Source organism: Pelophylax lessonae (assembly GCF_965119305.1).
Source record: "Pelophylax lessonae genome assembly, chromosome: 4".
Classification (NCBI taxonomy): domain Eukaryota; kingdom Metazoa; phylum Chordata; class Amphibia; order Anura; family Ranidae; genus Pelophylax; species Pelophylax lessonae.
Window position 1 is genome coordinate 602634017 of NC_138771.1, and position 26746 is coordinate 602660762.

Here is a 26746-nt window from a genome sequence, read left to right on the forward strand (position 1 = left end):
GGGAATGTTCTATCGCAGAACGTGAAAAATATTTTTTTTTTTTTCAAAATTGTGGCTATTTTTTTTGTTTATAGTGCAAAAAATAAAAATTGCACAGGTGATCAAATACCACCAAAAGAAAGCTCTACAGGGAGTGCAGAATTATTAGGCAAATGAGTATTTTGACCACATCATCCTCTTTATGCATGTTGTCTTACTCCAAGCTGTATAGGCTCGAAAGCCTACTACCAATTAAGCATATTAGGTGATGTGCATCTCTGTAATGAGAAGGGGTGTGGTCTAATGACATCAACACCCTATATCAGGTGTGCATAATTATTAGGCAACTTCCTTTCCTTGGGCAAAATGGGTCAAAAGAAGGACTTGACAGGCTCAGAAAAGTCAAAAATCTTCTGAAGCGTGATCATCGAACAATCAAGCATTTCATTCAAAATAGTCAACAGGGTCGCAAGAAGCGTGTGGAAAAACCAAGGCGCAAAATAACAGCCCATGAACTGAGAAAAGTCAAGCGTGCAGCTGCCAAGATGCCACTTGCCACCAGTTTGGCCATATTTCAGAGCTGCAACATCACTGGAGTGCCCAAAAGCACAAGGTGTGCAATACTCAGAGACATGGCCAAGGTAAGAAAGGCTGAAAGACGACCACCACTGAACAAGACACACAAGCTGAAATGTCAAGACTGGGCCAAGAAATATCTCAAGACTGATTTTTCAAAGGTTTTATGGACTGATGAAATGAGAGTGAGTCTTGATAGGCCAGATGGATGGGCCCGTGGCTGGATTGGTAAAGGGCAGAGAGCTCCAGTCGGACTCAGACGCCAGCAAGGTGGAGGTGGAGTACTGGTTTGGGCTGGTATCATCAAAGATGAGCTTGTGGGGCCTTTTCGGGTTGAGGATGGAGTCAAGCTCAACTCCCAGTCCTACTGCCAGTTTCTGGAAGACACCTTCTTCAAGCAGTGGTACAGGAAGAAGTCTGCATCCTTCAAGAAAAACATGATTTTCATGCAGGACAATGCACCATCACACGCGTCCAAGTACTCCACAGCGTGGCTGGCAAGAAAGGGTATAAAAGAAGAAAAGCTAATGACATGGCCTCCTTGTTCACCTGATCTGAACCCCATTGAGAACCTGTGGTCAATCATCAAATGTGAGATTTACAAGGAGGGAAAACAGTACACCTCTCTGAACAGTGTCTGGGAGGCTGTGGTTGCTGCTGCACGCAATGTTGATGGTGAACAGATCAAAACACTGACATAATCCATGGATGGCAGGCTTTTGAGTGTCCATGCAAAGAAAGGTGGCTATATTGGTCACTGATTTGTTTTTGTTTAGTTTTTGAATGTCAGAAATGTATATTTCTCTGTCGCTCATTGACAGACGTAGTCCTCGTTGATTAATAACAACTCGGGTTATACTGCCCTCTACAGGAGTAGGACTAGACAGGAAAGAAAACGTTCTGGCCACACCCTAGGGGCAGTCCCAGAGGGTATATCCTCTCACTTCCTGCTACAGCAAATCAGTTTTTTTCTGTCTAGTTAGGAGTAAGGACCTAGATGCCTTGCTAGGATCTTCGGTCCTGGCAGGATTTTTTTCTTAGAAAGATTTTTTAGACAGCTTTTTTCTCCAGTTTCCTGTGAGATCTTCAAGCAAGTAAGCTGGAACTGGGCGACGGGCTGGATGTTGAGATCCAGTGGTCACCCCAGTTCAGCCTACGAGCGCGTGCAGGCCATAGCTCCGCGCTGGGTCGGCCGCAACATAGTCCCACTGGACAGGGACTGACCCTGCGAGTTAAACGTCTCGCCTGGACGCCAATGACCAACAGAGTCACGGCATCCATATTGGTCGACAGCCCCCCCATGCCGGTGGAGAGGGGTTCTGTCAGGAGTTGGCGCCCGCCTGGTTCCGGTATGGTGAGTAGTATGTTCCCCCTCTCCCCCTGTCGGGTTTGTGGTGGACGCGGGCCCCTCTCTGGGATGGTAGGATGGATCTCCCCTCTATCCTATAATAAGTCACAGATCCCCCAATTTGAGTGTGATTTTTGTGAAAAATAACTAGGAGGCTTGGTTTGGGAGCTGACGATCTAAAGTCATTGTAAGACTGTAAGGATGACTGAAGTCAGTGGCAGCACTAAAAGGGCGTTACTATTGAAGTAAAAGGTATCCTACCTGTCAGAGGCACACAGGCTGATGCCTATGCCTGAGTACTGCAGTCCAGATCGCCATTCCTCCAGCTTCCACGGGCTGCACAGCACTGTTTTGTGGGACCCACGGACCGAATGCGGCCCGCCAGGGTCCTGTACCGCCGCTCCCGCCGAATACAGACATCCCGCAGGCCGCTGCTAGCCGCCGCTATCCTAACAGGCCGCCGCCATTGTCTTGCAGATCGCACGAGGCCGCCATATTGCGTAGCCTCGTGTCTCCACCATGTTTGAGGTGACCAAACACCTCGTGGAGCCAGGGGGAGGCGCCGGAAGGCGTGTTAAGGGGCGGAGCCGCCTCCTTTACCCAGGAAAAAAGGCCAAAGACTTCCTGTCTGTAACAGGACAGCACTGAGCAGGCTGATAGAAAACTTCTGTGCATCAGGGATGAGCCTTGGGGTCTCTCTCTCTCTGTGGGGTCCAAAAAGGCAGGTAACACTGAGGGGCGCTGTTGCGCTGGGGGATTAAAAAAAAAAAAAGAAAAAAAAAAAAAAGTTTTTTACTTTGTCATTTTTTTTTGTCGCTGGCAAATTTTTTGTATAATCATTGACCCTGCCGCATATGTATCCCCACCTGATCCCCTCAAGGTGGCCACAGGACCCTCCAGTACCCCACTTGTTTTTAATGCATTATCGGCAGTTTTGGAGTCTTTGGTATCCCGAGTGGAGGTGGCCTGTCAGGGACGGGGGTCAAGAAGCGACCCCCGCCTACCCCTATTTTTCATCTGATACTTCAGATACGGATTCGGAGCTGGTCAATGCAGCTGCAGGTCCCTCTTATGGGGCTGTTGTCTCAGGCAATGTCTCCTCAGCAGTGAGGAGAACGTTTCTGCCTCCGCCATAGCACAAGAGTGGTGGATGCACTAGTTGTGTCCGTCCGGCAAACCTTTAGTCTTGAGGTTACACCGGCAGAGGTAGCTGAGACTGAAATTCCTTTTTGGTACTTGTTAGCCTACCAAAAGGGCGAAGGATTTTCCTTTACCCAAATGGGGTCGTTTGAAACGAACCCCTGCTATTTCCAAACGCATGGCTAGGCGCTATCCGTTTGAGGAATCCCTCTTTTAAGAATAGACGGTACCACCAGCAGTGGACTCACCAATTTCCAAATAAAGCCACCGTTTTCCCGTTGGAGGACGCTGCGTCCTTTAGGGATCCGGTGGATCGAAAAAGTGGAAGCGGAATCCCGCGTCATTTTTTCCCTGATAGGGTCAACCCTTAGGCCAGTGGTTGCCATTTAGTTTGGTTTCAAGAAATGGGTTGGCTAATCTCCCCTTTCAAGGGGATTGCTTGTTTGGTTGAGATTATAAAGGATCTCACTGGGGGCAAGAGCACTGTCTTGCCACAGACTGCTAGGATAAAGGACCTCGTAACTAACGAGGACCTTCCTTTTCTGCTCATAAAGAGTTTGTTCGTTCCGCGAGGGCGGGCGATAAGGCGAAACCCTCCAAAGCCCCTTCAGAGGGTTTTCAAAGGGCTCTGCTAAACAAAAAGTCCGGCTCAGCCAAGCCTGAAGAATACAGCCTGATGCGCCCCTACCCATCTCTGGGGTGGGGGGATGTCTTCACCGGTTTCCGGATCCATGGCTTGTCAGAACCCCGGACTAGGCGTTCGCGAGGTCATACGGTCAGGATACAGGATCGAGTTTCGATCACTCCCACCGGTGCGATTCTTCCCTTCTAACATTGAATGGTTTCAGGGGTTCTATTCAAACCTGTTCACAATGCCCAGGAAAGAGGGCAAGGTGCGTCCAATTTCTGGACTTGGGGAAAAATGGAGTCCATCCGAACAGTGGTGGCCTCCCTGCATCAGGGGGATTTCCTGGCGTCCATAGACATTTAGGATGCCTATCTTTATATCCCCATCATCGCAGGACATCAGCGTTTTCTTCGCTTTCCCAAAGATCATCCCTGGTTCCCACCAGGAGACTGAACTATCTGGGCCTAATGTTGGATACATCCTGGGCAAGAGGGTTTCTCCTTGCGGAGAAACTCCAGAAGGTTCAGTCAACGATTCGGATGTTGCTGTCCGTCAATTGGCTGGGACTGATGGTGGCCTTCTTAGAGGCAGTACCGTATACCCAGTCTCTTACCCGAATTCTCCTGAAGGAGATTCTTTTCTAATGGAATCAGAATTCCGATTCCCTGGACAATCGGATCCGGTTGAGCGAGCGGACCAGGGAGTCTCCAATGCTCAACCAGGGGAAGTCATTCCTTCCGATAGTATCCAGGTTACCAATAGGGTATCGGAACTGAGAGCGATCAGATTGTGTCTAATTTACTGGACCGAGCAGCTCTAGAGCAGCCCGATTCGGATCCTATCGTACAATGCCACGGTCGTGACTTATGTCAAGAAAGGGGCACTTAGAGTGTCCTGGTGGCCATCGAAACGACTAGCATCTTTCGTTGGACGGAACGGTTTGTTCCGGATCTCCCTGCAGTGTTCACTCCGGGGGTGGGAAATTGGCAGGCAGATTATTTCAGCCGTCAGATTCTGGATCAAGGGGTATGGCCTCTTCATCCAGAGGTATTTCACTAGCTGTCCCTTCATTGGGGCACCCCGGATGTGGATCTGTTGGCACCTTGGCTCAACAGGAAGGTGCGGAGGTTTGTAGCTCGCACCCGCGATGCTCTAGCGGACGCAGCAGAAACGCTGATCGCCCCGTGGGGGCAGTATCAGCTACGGCATGCCTTTCATCCTCTCAAGTTACTGCGGGAACTTCTTCGCAGGATAGAGGTGGAGGGAATTCCAGTTATTCTGGAAATTCCGGACTGACCTCGTCGAGCCTGGTACGCCGACTTGGTGAGGCTAGTCGCGGACGCTCCTTGGAGACTTCCTCTCAGGAGGATTTGCGGTCTCAGGGACCGATCTTCCATCTTGCTTTACAATCGCTGGCTTAATGGCCTGGCCATTGAGACCCAGGTACTGAAGGATAAGGGAGTGTCAGCTTCAGTTATTCCTACCTCTAGTTAAAGCAAGGAAAGCGACTTCCAGCACATGGAAGTCTTATATTGCGTCGTGTGAATATCTTGGATTTCCCCCACATACCTATTCGGTGACCCGAATCTTAGTCTTTCTGCAACAAGGGGTTGAGCAGAAACTGTCCTTGAGCACTATCAAGGGTCAGGTTTCAGCGTTAGCAATCTTCTTTCAGAAACCTTTGGCTAATCATTCCTTGGTGCGGAATTTCATCCAGGGGGTGCGACATCTGGCTCCGCCAATGCGTGCACCCTTACCGCCTGGGATCTTAATTTAGTGTTGTCGGTTCTTCAGAAACTTCTCTTTGAAGATATTAGGGAGATTCCCTTGCTTACATTATCCCAGAAGGTGGCCTTCTTGGTGGCCATTACTTCTGCACGCAGGGTGTCAGAACTGGCCGCATTATCTTGTCATTCCCCAGATCTGGTGGTTTATAGGGAGAAGGTGGTTCTTCTTCCGAATCCATCCTTCCTTCCTAAAGTGGTTTTCAGAGTTTTCATCTGAATAAAAATATTGTGTTACCTTCCCCGTGTCCTAAGACTAGCCATCCTTGGGAGTTTGCATTACACTCCTTGGATGGGGTTCAGACAATCAGGGTACACTTGACTACTACGAACTTGTTTCGTAAGACGGACTCACTTTTTTGTGATCACGGATAGCCCTAGAAGGGGGTTGCCTGTGTCTGCTGCGACCATCTCTAGATGGACCAGTCAGACGGTGGTGCAGGCTTATTCTATTAAGGGTCGGAATCCTCCGTTCCCTGTTAAGGCGCACTCTACTCGGGCGCCTAGTGTTTCCTGGGTCTTCCGCCATCAGGCGTCAGTGATCCAGGTTTTCAAGGCGATGACTTGATCGTCGGTTCATACCTTTACATCACTTTATAAAGTTGATGTGATGGCATCGTCAGATGCCTCTTTTGGCCGCAAGGTTCTGCAGGCCGCAATCTGAGGAGACTGTTGGTCTACCTCAAGGGTTTGTTGGGTTTTTCACTTAGGTCTCATCTTTTTGCTCGATAAGTCCTTGATGCTTCTGGTTGGCTCCGGTTGGGCCTTCTGGATTTTGATTTCTGTTATCCCACCCCTCATTTGTGGTACTGCTTTGGGACGTCCCGAGTTGTTATTAATCAACGAGGACTACGTCTGTCAATGAGCGACAGAGAAAAATGGGTTTTTGTAAAATCTTACCGTAAAATCCTTTTCTCTTAAGCTCATTGACAGACGTAGTACCCGCCCCTCTGTTTTCTGAGTTGGGTTGGGTTAAATTCTCTAAACACTGCTTTGTGACATAACTGATTTGCTGTAGCAGGAAGTGAGAGGATATACCCTCTGGGACTGCCCCTAGGGTGTGGCCAGAACGTTTTCTTTCCTGTCTAGTCCTACTCCTGTAGAGGGCAGTATAACCCGAGTTGTTATTAATCAACGAGGACTACGTCTGTCAATGAACTTAAGAGAAAAGGATTTTACGGTAAGATTTTACAAAAATCCATTTTTGTGAATGTTGAGATGTTATATTTGGTTTCACAGGTAAAAAAAAATAATTGAAATGGGTATACTGTATATTTGATTTTTGTTAAGTTGCCTAATAATTATGCACAGTAATAGTCACCTGCACACACAGATATCCCCCTAAAATAGCTAAAACTAAAAACAAACTAAAAACTACTTCCAAAAATAGTCAGCTTTGATATTAATGAGTTTTTTTGGGTTCATTGAGAACATGGTTGTTGTTCAATAATAAAATTAATCCTCAAAAATACTAATTTGCCTAATAATTCTGCACTCCTTGTATTTGTGGGAAAAAAGGACATAAATTTTGTTTGGGTACAGCGTCGCACGACCGCGCAATTGTCTGTTAAAATAACGCAGTGCCGAATCGCAAAATATGGCCTGGTCAGGAATGGGGTAAAATCTTCCGGTCTTAAAGCGGTTAAAAATACGCTCATTGAGAATTTTTTTTGTCAAAGACATGTAGCTAAATACATTTTGGCCTAAATATATGACAAAAATGTAATATATTGGATATTTTTTAACTTTCAAAGTAGAAAAATATTGTTATTTTTTCAAAATTGTCACTTTTTTTTATTAATATTGCAAAAAATGAAAAGGGCAGAGGTGATCAAATACCACCAAAAGAAAGCTCTGTTTGTGGGAAAAAAAGGACATAAATTTCGTTTGGGTACGGCGTTGCATGACCGTAATTGTCAGTTAAATTCGCACAGTGCCGAATCGCAAAAAGTGGCCTGGACGTACAGCAGGAAAATCCTCCGGTGGTAAAGTGGTTAAAGTAACGCAGTGCCGAATCGCAAAATATGGCCTGGTCATAAGGGGGAGGGGGGAAAATCTTCGGGGGCTGAAGTGGTTAAAAAAGTCGTTTGAAAGTCACTGAAACTCGGAAGACGTCACCGGATGTGACGAAACGCGTCAGTTTGGAACGCATAGCGTCATCACGTTGCGTCAGCTGGAACGCAAGCCGGAAGTTTCGCTCGCCACTCTGCAAAGGGGACGTGCAGCCCGCACAAGCCGACCGCTGACCACCACGGATGTATTTTTATATAAACTCCTTGCCTTTTAACCCATTGTAGTGGGTAATAAACTTATTATAAACTTACTACACTATATGGAGCCTTTTGTTTCCTTCACAAATTACCATACTTCCCTGATGTGAGGAGGACCCAGCTTACTAATCCAGGCCAGCCTATAGGAGAAAGTAAGGGGGAATCCATTCCAGCCCAGGTGGGCACCTAAGCACGAAAGGTCCTAGTGCTGTAAAGCAGTGGTCCTCAACCCTGGCCTACAGGGCCCACTAACTGGCCAGGTTTGCAAGATAACTGAAATACATCCCAGGTGATATCATTTGCTGCTCAATGATTGCAGTACTCTAGTCTGCATCTCCCCAAGGTAATACTTAAAATCTGGCCTGTTAGTGGGCCCTGAGGACTGGAGTTGAGGAACACTGCTGTAAAGCACATAGGACCCACTGGTTCTGGTAAGTGATTTTATCTAGCCACAAATCACGGCGAAACAGATTGATGTCACAGAATATTAAGGACAATCACGTCTAAGCACCTGCACCTTGAATTCCATATGAACTATATAAGGATTTTTTTGATCTTCTTGAGCACCAAGTCACTTTATATATATTGGACTTTTATATACCAACAGTCACGTTTATATATTTATTTAATTTATTTTATTTACCATTCTTCACACATTTATGTACAATTTATGGTTTCTGATTGTTACAATACTGCTACATCTATTTACTGTATCTATTTATTCTTGTGATTACCTTTATCCTTGAGATATTCACTTGGCATTATTTACCCATCAGCAAGCGCTGTAGTTAGCTTTTTTTAAAGCTAATCCCATCCATTGTTTGCAAGTCTCGCTGAAGTCATGATGTAGGGGGCGGGTTCAGAGTTGGGTGACTTTAACCACTTTACCACCGGAGGATTTTGCTGTCTTACGTCCAGGCCACTTTTTGCGATTCGGCACTGTGCGAATTTAACTGACCATTGCGCGGTCGTACGACGCTGTACCTAAACAAAATTTACGTCCTTTTTTTCCCACAAACAGAGCTTTCTTTTGGTGTCATTTGATCACCTGTGCAATTTTTACTTTTTGCGCTATAAACAAAAAAAAAGCGTAAATTTAGAAAAAATAACAATATTTCCTGTCTGTCTCCATGGCAGCCTACGTGTGGGTTAACCCCGCCTCCACTCCAAGGGTATAGGACCCCCCTCCCATAAATTTCAGCTCTCAGGTACAGCAGGTGTTCATTTTTTGTCCTCCTCCAAGGACCTACACTTCTGATGTCTTACTACGTCCAGCTTACCTTAGGATACTTTGGATGGTGTCTGCATGTCCAGAGCCCAGCCACGGGCGGGTGAGTGACATTTAAAATCCCCTGCTCTCTGCGGTTGACTGAAGCTTGACTGGCATTCTCTGACATGGGTCTGAAGATTCGCATTGCTTCCCTTCATGGCAGCGGTATTTGTTATTTATGTACACTTTGTTTGTCTCTTTTTCTATCACTGTACAATTTGTTTGTTTGGCCCAATGGCGCTGGAACGCTTCCTGCGTTCCAGCAAACCCTTCCTGCGTTCCAACAAACCCTTCCTCTTCCTCCTCTGCTTCTAGCGTCCAATCGGTAGACGCTTCGTGGTCCCGCGCATGCGCAGTGCGCCGCGAGCGAAGTCGAGGCTTGGTTCGCACATGCGCATTAGCGATCGCGGCCGCATCACCGCTGATGTCATTCCGGCGGGAGATTTAAACAGCTGACGATTCCCCTGTACTTTGGGAATGTACTGTGGGCGTTGCGGCAGCTTCCCAGTGTCTCTGGATTCCTTGCTACAGGTATGTGCAATGGAGACTTGACTGCAGAGGGGGGGGGGGGGGCGGAGGGTTGTCACCTCACAATGTATCACTGACATGGTGTCTGATATGTATTACCTTTCTTTATCAGTCTGGTTGTTTGGCCTGAAGTATGGATCCTGCGTCACCGCCCTCCTGTGGCCAGCCCTCTCACAACAGGTGGGTGCTGGCATTTTTCAGAGGGGGGGGCGGGGAGGGCTTGCTGGTCCCTAGGTCATGGCTAAATCCAGTGTCTCCCCGATTTTCTCTTTTTTCCATCAGCTCTCCCAGGCCTGATTTACCACAAGAAAGAGACCCTGTCAGACCTCGTGGGAGTTCATCCTCCAGATCTAAACGCCGTGAATCTCCATCAGGGAGTAGGCAACAAGGGAGACGCTCCAATTCCTCCCCCAGACACCATACACGATACCAGAGTCACCGCACACACCAGAGAGCCTGTTGGGGTTGTGGGGCGCATGTCCCGGAGGACAAGTCCCTATGTGAGCCATGTTTTGCTCATGCAGCCGGTGAGAGGGGGCAAAAGGATCAAAGATTGGAATCTCTAGTGAAGAGAATAGTACAACAGTCCCTGAAAGAATGGGGTACAGTCCCACCACCACATCCAGTTCTCCAGGGGAAGTGCAGGAAGATCAAGGCCCCTCTCAACCGAGTATTACTTCTGCAAAGTCATCTGACAGTGATTCGGAAGAAGAAGGGGCTGTAGGCGGCTTTGAGTTCGCCCTAGTTTCACCCCTGATCAGAGCCATTAAAGAAGCTCTCAGATGGGAGGATCCTGTGTCTCCTCAGAAAAAGCAGCGGAAGTTCTTCAAGCACCTTGGTAAGGAGCGTATCAACTTCCCTTCCCTCTCTGAATTACAAGAGGTGATTACTGAAGAATGGAGTAAAGGGGATAGTAAGTCTTCCTTATCCTCCAAATTTGGGAAATTATATCCCTTTAAACCTGAAGATGTCGCCCGTCTGGAATCTGCTCCTCTTGTGGATGCGGCAGTTACAAGATTAGCAAAGCATGTCACTTTGCCACTAGATGACGCGGTCTCTTTCAAAGACCCTTTGGATAGGAAGATAGATCTGGACCTAAAGAGGATCTTTGTGACGGCCGGCGCGGCCTGCAAACCTGTGATGGCATTAGCAACAATGTCTAAAGCCATGGAAGTCTGGGTTTCCGATATAGAATCCAAACTTGGAAGTCTCTCGGAAGAAGCCGTAGAAAGTTCCCCTATTCACGAACTCAAGCTGGCTTCAGTGTTTTTAGGAGAAGCATCTATTGATGTTCTGCGTCTTCTGTCCAGATCGATGCTATCCTCAGTAACAGCAAAGAGGGCCTTGTGGCTTCGCCCGTGGATTGCAGATCCAGCTTCTAAACAGGCATGGTGTAAGATCCCTTTTGAGGGTACTTCCCTTTTTGGAAACAAACTAGACAGCGCCATTGCCAAGGCTACTGGCGGAAAGTCAGGTTTCCTCCCGCAAGACAGACGACTATTTGGTCAGAAGAAGCCTCAACCTAGGAGGCAATACACGGAGAGATCAAGAGATGCACGCTCTTACAAGCCTAATAGAGATTTCCGAAGAAACTGGAGAGGTGGTCAATCCTCTACTCGGAGGTCATCAAAAAATCCAGCGCCTGCTGGACAAGATTCCACTAAATCTTTTTGAGATTGGGCCCGTCCAGGCATGTCAGGTGGGGGCACGTCTTCTCCATTTTCAGCATGTCTGGGCGGCCTCAATCACGGACTTTTGGACCGTCAGGACGGTCTCTACAGGCCACAGATGGTCATTTCTGGCAGATCCAGTTCCAAGATTCATCTCAACTCATTTACCCTGTCTAGAAGAGAGAAGAGAAGTCTTGCTCGCCTATGTAGACGCTTTGGTGGCTCAAGGAGCGGTAGCTCCGGTTCCGGAACAAGAAAAATTTCAAGGGGTTTACTCACCCCTCTTCTTAGTCCAGAAGAAGAACGGGGCCTGGAGACCTGTTATAGATCTCACATACCTGAACAAGTTCATAAAGAACGAAAAATTCAAGATGGAAACACTCTCAACTATTCAAAGGGCAGTACTGCCGGGAGATTGGCTCGCCTCAATAGATTTAAAGGATGCGTATTTTCATGTACCTGTGGCAACCGACTTCCACAAATATCTTCGCTTCTGTGTTCGGAATCAGCATCTGCAATTCATTTGCCTACCCTTCGGCCTGTCTACCTCACCCAGAGTATTCACCAAAGTTCTTCTAGCAGTGGTAGCCTTCATAAGATTGAAAGGTATACGTCTACATCATTACTTAGACGATCTTCTGCTTCTGTCTCAAGAAAAGGATCAGTTATTGGCACACAGAGATCAGGTCATATCGACCCTCAAAGAGTTTGGCTGGCTGCTAAACCTACAAAAGAGTCAGCTGGAGCCTACTCAGCGCCTAGTCTATCTTGGGGCGCAATTCGACACCGTCGAGAATTCAATCTCTCTCCCATTAGAGAAGATACCGGTAGTGAGGGAGAGAATCCTTCCGGCTCTTTCCTCTCCTCGGCTGAAAGCCTCTCAGTGCCTCAAAATCATTGGCACCATGGTGTCCACGGCCCCAATGGTCAAATGGGCTCTCTGGCATATGAGGCCCTTCCAAAAAGGGTTCCTACAACAATGGAACACAGAAGAGAAAGATCAGTACATTCATATCTCCTCCAGCATGAGATACAGTCTTCTTTGGTGGCTGCAACGCAGGAATCTGCTCAACTGTCATTCTCTGGTTCCAGTCTCATGGACTATAATCACAACAGACGCCAGCAACTCAGGTTGGGGGGCTCATTGTCTGACAGAGATGACACAGGGGAGATGGTCTTTTCAGAGACACACTCCAGTCTCCAATATACTGGAACTCCGAGCAGCCTACCAGGGTCTTCGATCTTTCCAACACCTGCTAGAGGGGAAATCTGTAATGATTCGGATGGACAACACCACGGCAGTGTCTTATGTGAAGAGACAAGGTGGGACACGGAGTCTCTCTCTGCTACGAGAATTAGACCCGATCATGTCCTGGGCCCAGACTCACCTAGTAAACATCTCGGCAGTTTACATCCCAGGTTCACAGAATGTTCAAGCGGATTTTCTGTCCAGGGTCCAGTTGAACCACAACGAATGGTCGCTCCATGTGGAGTCGTTCAAATGGATTCTGTCGCTGGGAGTATCTCCCGAAGTCGATCTGTTCGCCTCCCCTTGCAACCACAAGTTGGGGAAGTATGTCACGAGGGGCAAGTGTCCTCAAGCTTACGGGACAGATGCACTAACCGACAGGTGGGAGTTCAGCAGGGCTTATGCCTTTCCTCCAGTACCCATCATTCTCAAATTCCTGCAAAGACTTCAAGCGGAAGATGTGGAGATAGTGATGGTGGCGCCTTTCTGGCCGAACAGGCCATGGTTTCCGCTACTCCTACAACTGAGTTACCGGGACCCGGTCCCTCTTCCCCTCAGACCAGACTTGCTTCTTCAGGGAACATCAGTGCACCCCTGTCCTGCAATTCTCCGGTTGACGGTCTGGTTCTTGAGAGGGAAAGGTTGGAATCGCTCGGCTGCCCATCTACAGCCATTTCCACCTTGATGAATGCTAGACGACCAAGTACTAATAAAGTATACTGTAGAATCTGGGCAAGATTCATGGAGTCTGCATATCCTGAAGGTATGTCTTCCTCAGTCCCTGGGATTCAAGAAATACTAAGTTTTCTTCAGGCTGGTCTGGATATGCCCCTTTCAGTGGCAACTCTTAGAGTTCAAGTTTCGGCCTTATCGGCCTTCTCCGGGGTCATGTGGGCCCAACACCCACTAATCCAACAATTTTTCAAAGGAGCAATCAGGCTCAATCCTCAGAGAAGACCTAGGTTCCCGAAATGGGATCTACCTCTTGTCCTAAATGCCCTCTCCAAATCGGGCATAGATTCCTCTTCTTCTATCAAGGACCTGACCATCCGAACTGTCTTCCTGGTAGCCATTACCTCGGCTAAAAGGGTCTCTGAATTAAGTTCTCTCGGATGTAAAGAACCATTCTTGACTTTTTTTCCGGATCGGGTAGTACTGATACCCAGGCTGAATTCAAATCCGAAAGTCACCTCAGTGTTTCACCAGAATCAGGAGATTGTCCTGCCTACTTTCCGTTCATCTAATGAGTCCAATCCTCATCCGTTGGATGTAGGAGAATCCTTAAAAGCCTATCTTCAAGCAACTGCACCATTCAGGCAGTCTGACAACCTCTTTGTCCTGTTCTGGGGAAAGAACAGAGGTAAACCTGCTTCGTCTAGGACTATCACTTCATGGATAGTGGCAGCTATCCAACAGGCCTATAGAGCTGAGGGGCTGGCTCCTCCGGAGGCGGTGACGGCGCACTCTACAAGGAGTATCTCTACTTCCTGGGCGGCTTCGCGGCACGTGGCTCCAGATGTGATTTGCAGAGCGGCTTCGTGGTCATCAGTCAATACTTTTATGACCCACTATTGTGTAGAGCCTGCTTCTCTGTCCTCAGTTAATTTTGGTTTGACTGTTTTGTCTGCAAATAGCATGAATTAAAATTTTCTTTGCTAAAGCATTCCCACCCGTGTGGAGTGAGCTAGTTATTTCCCACACGTAGGCTGCCATGGAGACAGACAGGAAAACGGAAAATTCCTATCATACTTACCGTAATTTTCCTTTCCTGATAGTCTCCATGGCAGCCGGAGTACCCACCCTCTCGTCTTGGATTCGGCTAAGATATGGAACACCTGCTGTACCTGAGAGCTGAAATTTATGGGAGGGGGGTCCTATACCCTTGGAGTGGAGGCGGGGTTAACCCACACGTAGGCTGCCATGGAGACTATCAGGAAAGGAAAATTACGGTAAGTATGATAGGAATTTTCCGTTTTTTTCACATTTTTTTATATGAAATTCCCCCCCAAAAAAATGTAAAAATCAAATTTTTTTTACATTTTTGGCCAATTTGTTTTCTGCTACCTATGTTTGGTAAAAAAAATCACAATAAGCGTATTTTGATTGGTTTGCGCAAAAGTTATTGCGTTTACTAACTAAGGGAAAGATTTCTGTCATTTTTGGTGTTTTTTTTTTTAACGAGTAATGGCGGCGATCTGCGATTTTTTTTTTTGCGGGACTGCGACATTGCGGCGGACAGATCGGACCCTTGACTGACATTTTTGACACTTTTGGGGGTAACAGTGACATTACTGCAGTAATCAGTGCTATACATATGCACTGTTACTGTAAAAATGACACTGGCAGGGAAGGGGTTAATTTTATTGGAGAAGGAGGGGTTAATGTATGCCTGGTGCTTACTGACGTGTGTGGGGGGAGGTGACTGAGTGACACAGGGACAGATCGCATGTTCAGCTATGCTGAACCCTGCAATCTGACCCTGCCTGTCACTTAGGAGATCCGCCCGCTTTGTTTACAAAGGGGAAACACACAAGGGGAGGAGTCCAGCGAAGTAGGTCTATGTCGCTGGACGGGAACGAGCCACTTTGCCGCAGTACAGTCAACATGACTGGTCGGCAAGTGGTTAAAGCCACCACAGCGTGACCCGAGTCTTAGAACTCCATCATTAGTATCAAGTGTTGGTGTCTCCTGGCTGTGCATGCATGTTCATCATTTGTGGATGCCTATTTGTTTGCTCTGGTTTGGACCAATTCCTATTACTGATGTAGCATCCCCCTGAGCTCCAAAGCATGCAGTAAACCTCAGAGGAAGGGTGGAAAAGCTTTTTAGGGTCTAGTCCTTGACAATAGGGGAGTAATGTGAAAAGATGGGCAACACTCACTTTTTGAGTCAAAAATTTAACACTCTAAACCAGGGGTGTCAAACTCAATTTAATCGTGGGCCGCATCAGCATCATGATTGCCCTCAAAAGGGCCGGTTGTATCTGTAAGACTAGATGTCCAGAGCATCCCCTTCCCTTACATCAGACATCAAGAGCCTCTCCACCATCAGAAATTGAGTCCCCCACCCTCCTTTACATCACAGTGCAGCCCCCTTATCTGGTGCTGATGCTGGGAAGAAGCTGTAGGTGTTGCTGGAAAGCAAAAAGTACAGGGTCTGGAGGTGGACCAGAAAAGGGCTGGAGCTGCAGGAGAGGTGCAAGGGCCACATGAAATGGCCTGGAGGGCCGGATTCGGCCCACGGGCCTTGTGTTTGACACATGTGCTCTAAACAATCATGGGAGATGGTTGGGGCGCAGGACACCCATGGACTTGGTAGACTCCAGATCAGGGGAGGGCTGGCAGCCTTAGGTCTGGGGGGCAAGTCCAGTCAAGTGGCCCATTGAACCATCAAATCAGCTTACCATCCATGCCCACCTTGTTTTAGACTTGCAGCTGTATACAGTGTCTGACCCCTACATTAATCCAGCCCTGAGTGGCCTTTTTACCAGTTTTTACCACTTTTCAGAGTGGCCCGGGGGGCAATTGCCACCCTGCCCCCCTTGCCAGTCCTCCCCTGCTCCAGATAAGGGACAAAAAGTACTTACAAACTTTACAAAAAGAGGATCTTTTATCCAACTAGGGATTCTGTGAAATCAGCACCTAAAGTCTTACATTTGTTCAGCTACCGACTCCTTGGGGAGATTAGGGTTGACACCGGTCCAGCATTCACCAAGACAGTCCGGGTTTGGAATCATGTGTCCGGGTTTCAGCCTGCCTGAGACCCGGACACATGATTCACACCGGGCTGTGGCTGGGAAGCTTTACACTGCAGCAGCTCTCAAAGTGCCGACATAACAGAATGCTGAACTTTTCAGACTCTCCCTTGCTTTTCCCCACCTATGTAGAGAGTGTGGGCAGGGAAAGTCAAATTGCTTCAGTCGTGGGGCACTGCATGGAAGGATGCGGTCTTCCAATAGGCCCCTCCTGCTGGGCGGGGGCTAGGATAAGACAGGCATTGTTGCGGTGGCTATGTGCGGTTCCTATGGCGTGTGTGGGGAGGAAGATGTTGCTGGACTCTGAGTGCAGGAGTGAAGAAAGTGCTGTCTCGGGCATGCATCAGGGAAGGGGAGGGTGAAGAAGATAACATGCCCATGCATTGTACTCTGTGCAATGAACTCATGGCATGATGTACAATATAAAGTGCCTCCTGAAAGTATTCACAGCGCTTCACTTTTCCACATTTTGTTATGTTACAGCCTTATTCTAAAATGGATTAAGTTCATTATTTTCCTCAAAATTCTACAAACAATACCCCATAATGACAATGGGAAAGAAGTTTGTTTAAAATCTTTGAAAATATATTACAAATAAAAAATGAAAAAAATCCCATGTACATAAGTATTCACAGCCTTTGCTCAATACTTTGTTGAAGCACCTTTGGCACCAGTTTCAGCCTCCAGTCTTTTTGAGTATGATGCTACAAGCTTGGCACACCTATTTTTGGGCAGTTTCTCCCATTCTTCTTTGCAGGACCTCTTAAGCTCCATCAGGTTTGATGAGGAGCGTCAGTGCACAGCCATTTTCAGATCTCTCCAGAGATGTTCAATCGGGTTCAAGTGTGGGCTCTGGCTGGGCCACTCAAGGACATTCCCAAGGTTTCCCTGCAGCCACTCCTTTGTTATCTTGGCTGTGTGCTTAGGGTCGTTGTCTTGTTGGAAGATGAACCTTCACCCCAGTCTGAGGTCCAGAGCACTCTGGAGCAGGTTTTCATCAAGGATGTCTCTGTACATTGCTGCATTCATCTTTCCCTCGATCCTGACTAGTCTCCCAATTCCTGCCACTGAAAAACATCCCCACAGCATGATGCTGCCACCGCCATGCTTCACTCCAGACATGACGCTTGCCATTCAGGCCAAAGAGTTCAATCTTTGTTTCATTAGACCAGAACATTTTGTTTCTCATGGTCTGAGAGTCCTTTAGGTGCCTTTTGGCAAACCCCAGGTGGCTGTCATGTGCCTTTTACTGAGGAGTGGCTTCTGTCTGGCCACTCTACCATACGGGCCTGATTGGTGGATTGCTGCAGAGACGGTTGTTCTTCTGGAAGGTTCTCCTCTCCCCACAGAGAAACGCTGGAACTCTGTCAGAGTGACCATCAGGTTCTTGGTCACCTCCCTGATCCCCCGATTGCTCAATTCGGCTAGGCGGCGCGCTCTAGGAAGAGTCCTGGTGGTTCCAGACTTCTTCCTTTTACAGATGATGGAGGCCACTGTGCTCATTGGGCCCTTCAATGCTGCAGCAATTTTTCTATACCCTTCCCCAGTTCTGTGCCTTCATACAGTCCTGTCTCGGAGGTCTATTAACAATTACTTAGACTTCATGGCTCGGTTCACTGTTAACTGTGGAACCTTATATAGACAGGTGTGTGACTTTCCAAATCATTTCCAATCAACCAAATTTACCAGAGGTGGACTCTGATCAAGTTGTAGAAACATCTCAAGGATGATCAGTGGAAACAGGATGCACCTGAGCCTAATTCTGAGTATCATTGTTAGGTCCCTTTCACACCTGTGCAACCTAAAAGTCATGCAATTTTGCCGCAATTTTAACTGGACTTGAAGCAATGCCTACTGTATGTCTATGGACCTCAAAACGCATCAAAGTAGTGCAGGGACTACTTTGAAGTCGTTGCAACTTGAAGTCACACAGATATGAACGGTACTCATTGGAAATCATGGAGTACGACTTGTCATTTGACTTTCCAGTCCCAAGTCACAGGAAAAGTCGCACAAGTGTGAAAGAGGCCTAAAGGCTGTGAAAAACGTATGTACGTGTGATTTATTTTCTTTTTTTAATAAATTTGCAAATATTACAAACAAACTTCTTTCACGTTGTCATTATGGGGTATTGTTTGTAGAATTTTGGGGAAAATAATGAATTTAATCCATTTTGGAATAAAGCTGTAACATAACTAAATGTGAATACTTTCTGGATGGAGTACTACTGCACTGCCACTAAGTCCTAATATTATGGATACCTCAGGTTGCTGCTCGCATCAAAATGTGTTCCCACATTCCACAACTAGATATATAAAGATTGATGGTGTTGCACTACACTTTAACCGCATGTAGAAACATATTTTAAATAAATGACATAAAAAAAGTGGTAATTGAATACACAACCCTGGTGCTGCAAATCTATACATACCAATACAAATATACTCCAAAATATTTCAACATATGTTAAAATATTATAAATGAACTGCATAAAAAAATAATTGAATCCACAAAATCAGTACTGCAAATCTAGTGAATAGAATACACCAAAAATGTGCTACAACATGTTGACTACATACAGTGCCTTGCAAAAGTATTCAGCCCCCTTGAACTTTTCGACCTTTTGCCACATTTCAGGCTTCAAACATAAAGATATAAAACTGTAATTTTTTGTGAAGAATCAACAAAAAGTGGGACACAATCAGGAAGTGGAATGACATTTATTGGATATTTCAAACTTTTTTAACAAATAAAAAAAGCGGAAAAATTGGGCGTACAAAATTATTCAGCCCCCTTAAGTTAATACTTTGTAGCGCCATCTTTTGCTGCGATTACAGCTGTAAGTCGCTTGGGGTATGTCTCTATTAGTTTTGCACATCGAGAGACTGAAATTTTTGCCCATTCCTCCTTGCAAAACAGCTCGAGCTCAGTGAGGTTGGATGGAGAGCGTTTGTGAACAGCAGTTTTCAGTTCTTTCCACAGATTCTCGATTGGATTCAGGTCTGGACTTTAACTTGGCCATTCTAACACCTGGATATGTTTATTTGTAAATTTATAATTTATTTATAAAGATTTTGCTTTATGTTTTGGATCATTGTCTTGTTGGAAGACAAATCTCTGTCCCAGTCTCAGGTCTTTTGCAGACTCCATCAGGTTTTCTTCCAGAATGGTTCTGTATTTGGCTCCATCCATCTTCCCATCAATTTTAACCATCTTCCCTGTCCCTGCTGAAGAAAAGCAGGCCCAAACCATGATGCTGCCACCAACATGTTTGACAGTGGGGATGGTGTGTTCAGGGTGATGAGCTGTGTTGCTTTTACGCCAAACATAACATTTTGAATTGTTGCCAAAAAGTTCGATTTTGGTTTCATCTGACCAGAGCACCTTCTTCCACATGTTTGGTGTGTCTCCCAGGTGGCTTGTGGCAAACTTTAAACGACACTTTTTATGGATATCTTTAAGAAATGGCTTTCTTCTTGCCACTCTTCCATAAAGGCCAGATTTGTGCAGTATACGACTGATTGTTGTCCTATGGACAGAGTCTCCCACCTCAGCTGTAGATCTCTGCAGTTCATCCAGAGTGATCATGGGCCTCTTGGCTGCATCTCTGATCAGTCTTCTCCTTGTATGAGCTGAAAGTTTAGAGGGACGGCCAGGTCTTCGTAGATTTGCAGTGCTCTGATATACTCTTTCCATTTCAATATTATCGCTTGCACAGTGCTCCTTGGGATGTTTAAAGCTTGGGAAATCTTTTTGTATCCAAATCCGGCTGTAAACTTCTCCACAACAGTATCTCGGACCTGCCTGGTGTGTTCCTTGTTCTTCATGATGCTCTCTGCGCTTTAAGCGGACCTCTGAGACTATCACAGTGCAGGTGCATTTATACGGAGACTTGATTACACACAGGTGGATTCTATTTATCATCATTAGTCATTTAGGTTAACATTGGATCATTCTAGATCCTCACTGAACTTCTGGAGAGAGTTTGCTGCACTGAAAGTAAAGGGGCTGAATAATTTTGCACGCCCAATTTTTCAGTTTTTTATTTGTTAACAAAGTTTGAAATATCCAATAAATTTCGTTCCACTTCATGATTGTGTCCCACTTGTTGTTGATTCTTCACAAAAAATTACAGTTTTATATCTTTATGTTTGAAGCCTGAAATGTGGCAAGAGGTCGCAAAGTTCAAGGGGGCCGAATACTTTTGCAATGCACTGTAGTTGGTTCAGAATGCATCATTGTTTGGGGGGGGGGGGGTTAAGATAAATGCAAATAAATGCAGATTTTAAAGCAAGAAAAATGATAGAGACATACCCCAAGGGACTTACAGCTGTAATCGCAGCAAAAGGTGGCGCTACAAAGTATTAACTTAAGGGGGCTGAATAATTTTGCACGCCCAATTTTTCAGTTTTTTATTTGTTAAAAAAGTTTGAAATATCCAATAAATTTCATTCCACTTCATGATTGTGTCCCACTTGTTGTTGATTCTTCACAAAAAAATTACATTTTTATATCTTTATGTTTGAAGCCTGAAATGTGGCAAGAGGTCGAAAAGTTTAAGGGGGCCGAATACTTTCGCAAGGCACTGTATAGTATACCAATGTTGTAAATTAAATATAGAACATCCAAAATAATTAAATCCTCAAACTCTCTTGGATGTTCTTTATGTAATTTACAACATTGGTATATGTATTTAACATGTTGGAGCACATTTTATGTTTTGGAGTATATTTTTATTGGTATTTATAGATTTGCAGCACCAGTATTGTGTACTCAATTACCACTTTTTTATATAATTTATTTAAAATATCTGTTTCTACACGTGGTTAAAGGGTAGCCCAACACCGTTTAATCTTTATAAATTCTAAGCATTGCTGTAGCCTGCTATCCAACCTCCAAATTTATGGTTTCTTAAACATTTGGATAAATATTTGCATAATCAATGATGCATCTGTAGCACCCTCCTAGGTAGGTGCTAGGTAGGTGTATATAGTTTTTGGTGTCTCCGCTAAACAGGGAGACAGCCAGGTAAATCCTGGAGCTGTCTGCTTAGCAGAGAGCTGTGATTGTTAGATAGGACCTGCCAGTGTGTTCTGATGCTTTTCATTCTGGCCTAAAGGGTAACTCCACTGTCGTTGGGAAAAGAAAATAGCAAATAAATAAAAAACAATACATCATATACAATTGCGACACAAATCATATTGTAATTGAATGTTATTAAAAATTCCCTTTCCTTTTCAATCTGCAGCTGTTGTAATTTTCTGAAAATGCAATGCAATATGGCTACCTGGAGCTGTTCTGTACACAGAATGTATACTGACCACATCCCAGAAACATCATTTCCTGCTTGTGTGATTGGCTCACCAATTTTTCCAGAAGTCTGCCTAAAATAAAAGTCAGATTTCAGGCATCCCCTGCAACAAAAATGATATTTTTGGTGAGATACTCCCAATAGGAACACGTCTAAAGGGATGCAGGCACAGCAGCTTTCCTCGTTAGAGCCCTGCAGCTACCACAGCTGATAGATAATTCTGAAACCACTCCCATTTGACCCACTCAGCGCATGAGAACAGAGGAACAAACAGGGATTTCTTCAGAATAACAAAAGGTAGGAATCTGCAACAAAAGTTTGTTAAAATTCTTGTAATGTACAGAGATCACCCAGAGGGGAATGTTTTTTTCTCAACAAAAGTGGAGTTACGCTTTAATGTTTCATACTGATCCAATGGTAGTGCAGTTTATTAGACAGTGGGAGGAAACCATGCAGATGGGAGTGGGGGAATAGCTGTACAACCCTGGCCAATAAGCACTGGAGGGGTCCTGGTGCATGCTGGGTGACTGTTATATCAGAGGTGCACATGTGGCTCCTGGTATTTAGCTGGAGGGCAGAGTCCAGGTGGGGAGGGGGGCTGCTGCCTCTCCCCAGCACAGGCTGCCATGCAGGCAGAGGCGGCTCTAGGCTTTGTGAGGCCTAAGGCATAACTTGGACATGAGGCCCCACTCACACCCATAATTAGAAAAATAATTCAAGCGATAAAAATTAACTGTATAAATTGCATCTATTAAGAGCCTTAACATTTGTACTATGAATTCACAGTTTCTAGAATTTTCTCTAACCAATTTTTTTTTAATCAAAGATCATTAAACATCAGGTATGTATGTGTACACGTGTGTATATATATATATATATATATATATATATATATATATATACATATATATATCTGCTCTTACATCACAGTCCCCAGCATTTCCCTATAGGTCATCATTCCCGAGTCCCTCCTTACATCATAGTTCAGTGTCCCCCTTACATAGGAGTTCTCCTTTAAATCAGATTCCCCCAATCATCTCCTCCTTACATCAGAGTCCACAGAATTCCTCTTTACATTAGAGTCCCCCACTTAAATCACATTTTACAGAGCCCCCTTTACATCAGAGTCTCCCCCTTACACTGTAAGAGGTAACTCTGAAGACTCTGATGTAAGAGGAGTTCTGGGAACCCTGATTTAGGGGGAATGTTGGGGACTCTGAAGTAAGGGAAGTTCTGGGAACCCCAATTTAAGGGGAAATGCTGGAGACTCTGATGTAAGGAGAGTTATGGGAACCCTGATTTGAGGGGTAAAGCTGGACTCTGGTGTAAAAGGGAACTCTGTGGTCACCAAAGCTCCCCCTTGCATCAGAGTTTCCAAAGACCCCCTTACACTTCCCTTCCTCAGTCCGCCACAGTCTAGGGCACAACATACCTGAGTCCCCACAGAGGGCACTGTAAATTCCAGTATAGTGCACTGCCCTTCCTCCCTGAGGAATGGAAGCCTGCTATGCTTGGACTTGTACTGCTCTCTGTAGGGGACTGAGGAACTACTGCCTGCTATGCTAAGACTTGTAGTGCCCTCTGTGGGGACTAAGGCAATGCAGCCTGCCATTCTGGAACTTGTAGTGCCCTCTGTGAGGGACTGAGGATCCCTCAGTCCTTTACATTCTAGGGCACTATAAGTCCCAGCATAGTGGGCTGTCATTCCTCAGTCCCTCACAGCTGGGGGGAAAAACAAAAGTTAAACATCTAAAGGACAACTCCAACCAAAACTACCAATAATGTACAGAGTCCATATGCTATATAATGTCACAGCCCCAGTACCCCTCACCTTCCACCACGGGTGCTGTCATTGTGTAGGGCAAAGGGCTCCAGCTCCACCATGTTTGGCTTTGATGTCAGATATGCAGGACTGGCTCAACTCCACTCTCTTCCCTGGCAACTGACTCTGATTTCACGGGGGGCTTCTCCTCCTCCCCCAGCCACCCAGGGGCCCTCTCCGTCTCCCCCAGCCACCTGGGGGCCCTCTCCTTCTTCCCCAGCCGCCCAGGGGCCCCTCTCCTTTTCCTCCAGCCACCCAGGGGCCCTCTCCTTCTTCTCCTCCAGCCACCCAGGGGCCCTCTCCTTCTTCTCCTCCAGCCATTCAGGGGCCCTCTCCTTCTTCTCCTCCAGCCACCCAGGGTCCCTCTCCTTCTCCTCTTTCAGCCACCCAGGGTCCCTCTCCTTCTCCTCCTCCAGCCACCCAGGATCCCTCTTCTTCTCCTCCTCCAGCCACCCAGGGTCCCTCTCCTTCTCCTCCTCCAGCCACCCAGGGGCTCTCTCCTTCTCCTCCAGCCATCAGGGGCCCTCTCCTTCAGCCACCCAGGGGCCCTCTCCTTCTCCTTCAGCCACCCAGGAGCCCTCTCCTCCCTTAGCCACCTAGGTGCCCTCTCCTTCAGCCACCCAGGGGCCCTTTCCTCTTCCCCTAGCCACATAGGGGCCCTCTCCTTTTCCACTAGCCACCCAGGGACCCTCTCCTTTTCCCCTAGCCACCCAGGGGCCCTCTACTTTTCCCCTAACCACCCAGGGGCCCTCTACTTTTCCCCTAGCCACCCAGGGACGCTCTCATTTTCCCCTAGCCTCCCAGGTACCATCTCCTTCTCTTCCAGCCACCCTCTCCTTCAGCCACCCAGGGGCCCTTTCCTCTTCCCCTAGCCACATAGGGGCCCTCTCCTTTTCCACTAGCCACCCAGGGACCCTCTCCTTTTCCCCTAGCCACCCAGGGGCCCTCTACTTTTCCCCTAACCACCCAGGGGCCCTCTACTTTTCCCCTAGCCACCCAGGGACGCTCTCATTTTCCCCTAGCCACCCAGGTACCATCTCCTTCTCTTCCAGCCACCCTCTCCTCCCCCAGCCACCCATGGCCTTCTTCTTCTCCTCCTCCTCCACCAACCATTCTAAGACTCTTCCAACTTCCCAGGGGCTACTCACCCCCTTTGTGTAGTAGACACCACAAATCTATGACCAGCCTGCAGAGTGACAAGTCGGGGCCTGGTTACCTGTATGTTCCTGGGCCAGGGCAGAGCTCTCCTCCCAGAGCAACAACCATTGATAGCCGATTGATCTGACCGCGCAGTCACTTCCTACTGATGCAGGTACACGCCCACCGATTCCTCCACATCTTAGGATTACATGATCAGACGGCCAATCCCCAGGCAGAGAAGGCGGGGTAAATGTCAGCGGACAACAGACACCTGGCAGCCGCAGTGAAGGGACTGCAGCACACTGCTGCAACTTTTATATCCGAGGATTTAAAACAATCTTTTACTTGGGAGATTTCCCTGACTGTGCCCTTCTAAATATTGTCGCTCCGCCACTGGCCGCGAGGCCCCTGTAGGTGCGAGGCCTTAGGCGACCGCCTAATTTGCCTAATTAGAGAGCCGCCTATGCATGCAGGCTAGTATCCTGAAGATACAGAGATCACCGAGTCTGCTGCTAACACAGGCAAAGGACGTATTGTTCCATGCAAGTGCTGTATGGTTCAAGCAGAAGATCTTCTATTAAGTTCCATTAAAATGAGGCCAAGTGAGAGTTGTCCTCATCTGTACCAGAGGGGGACCTAAAATATCCAGAGGTCAGAGTCTGCAAGTTCCTCAGGTGAGAAGGGGGCCAGGGATCATTGATGTGGGGTTGCCCAGTTTTGAGTGTTGCTTTGGATCCATAGAGGAAGGGATCATAGAATGGGGGGTCAGAAGTTGACACAGAATGGGACGATGAGTCTGAAGAGGGAGAGGATTCTCCTGGCTCTGACCTGTGTAATGAGGACAGTGAGATAGATGCCATTCTCATGTGATGTGCCAAGAATTTAGGATTCTGTGAGGCATTTGCTAACCGAGTTCCTGATCTAACTTCTCCTCGCAGCTATGCTCAGGCTCAAGCTCAAAACAAAGCCTTTACCCTGTTGATCAAGAAAGCTGAGACCCCGTATGCCCCCCCGGGCAGAGGTGACAGGCAGAAGTTACCTAAGCTTTATCGGCTTCAAAGGCTCATACAGCAGAAGGTGGCCATAGAGTATGGGTATGACTACCCCTATGCTCCCAGGGAGATCATGCAAGAAATTGAGGTCAAAAGAGCTTCATGGTGTGGGAAGCAGTATGGAACTTTATGTTCATAACTAAGCCTTATCACAAAAACATCCAAGCCCCATCTTTGGTAGGGGACACATTCCCTCTGTTCTCAGCTGCATAAGAGCTGGGGGAGGAGAAGCAGCAGCAATCTGAGCTTGTCAGTGAATGTCTGTGCAGCGGGGGCGTGTCAGGACAAGTCTGATCATTGCAGGACAGTACACTGAGTTCCCGGCATTGCTAGGGAACTGACCATAGTGTGTTCTCCTGCTTAGTGTGGTAATCTTTTAATAGGAAAGCAGAGGACCTGGCAGGAACACCATGGATTTCACATAAAGCAAGCAATAAAAAGAGAACAGGATACTTTCTCATACAAGTAAATGGTACAGCATGCACATATCAGGAATATGAAAAGTTGGGGTAACAAAAAGCTTTAATGCTCCTAAAAGACTGCATCATATAAAAAAAAAAAAAAAAATATATATATATATACACTGCTCAAAAAAATAAAAAAAAATTAAAGGAACACTTTTTAGACAGAGTACAGTCAAATAAACTCCTGGGATATTGATCTGGTCAGTTAAGTGGCAGAGGGGGTTGTTAATTCGTTTCAGATGCTTTGGTGTTAATGAAAGTTTCACTAGTTTTGCATTTGAGTAGGGTCAGTGCAGGGGAGGACTGGCAAGGGGGGCAGGGTGGCAATTGCCCCCCCGGGCCACGCTGAAAATTGGTAAAAAGGTAGTAAACTCAGGGCTGGATTAATGTAGGGGCCAGACACTGTATACAGCTGTCTGTCCAAAACCAGGTGGGCATGGATGGTGAGCTGATTCCATGGTTCAATGTGCCACTTGACTATACTTGCCCCCCAGGCCTAAGGCTGCCAGCCCTCCCCTGGGTCAGTGTCACTACTGGTTGCATGAGGTGATACCTGGACCCTATAGAGGTTGCACAGGCAGTCCAACTCCTCCAGGATGGCACATCAATACGTGTCATTGCCAGAAAGTTTGCTGTTTCCCAGCACAGTTTCAAGAGCATGGAGCATATTGCAGGAGACAGGCAGTTACTCTAGGAGAGCTGAATGGGGCCGTAGAAGGTCCTCAATCCATCAGCAGGACCAGTATCTGTTCCCTTGTGCA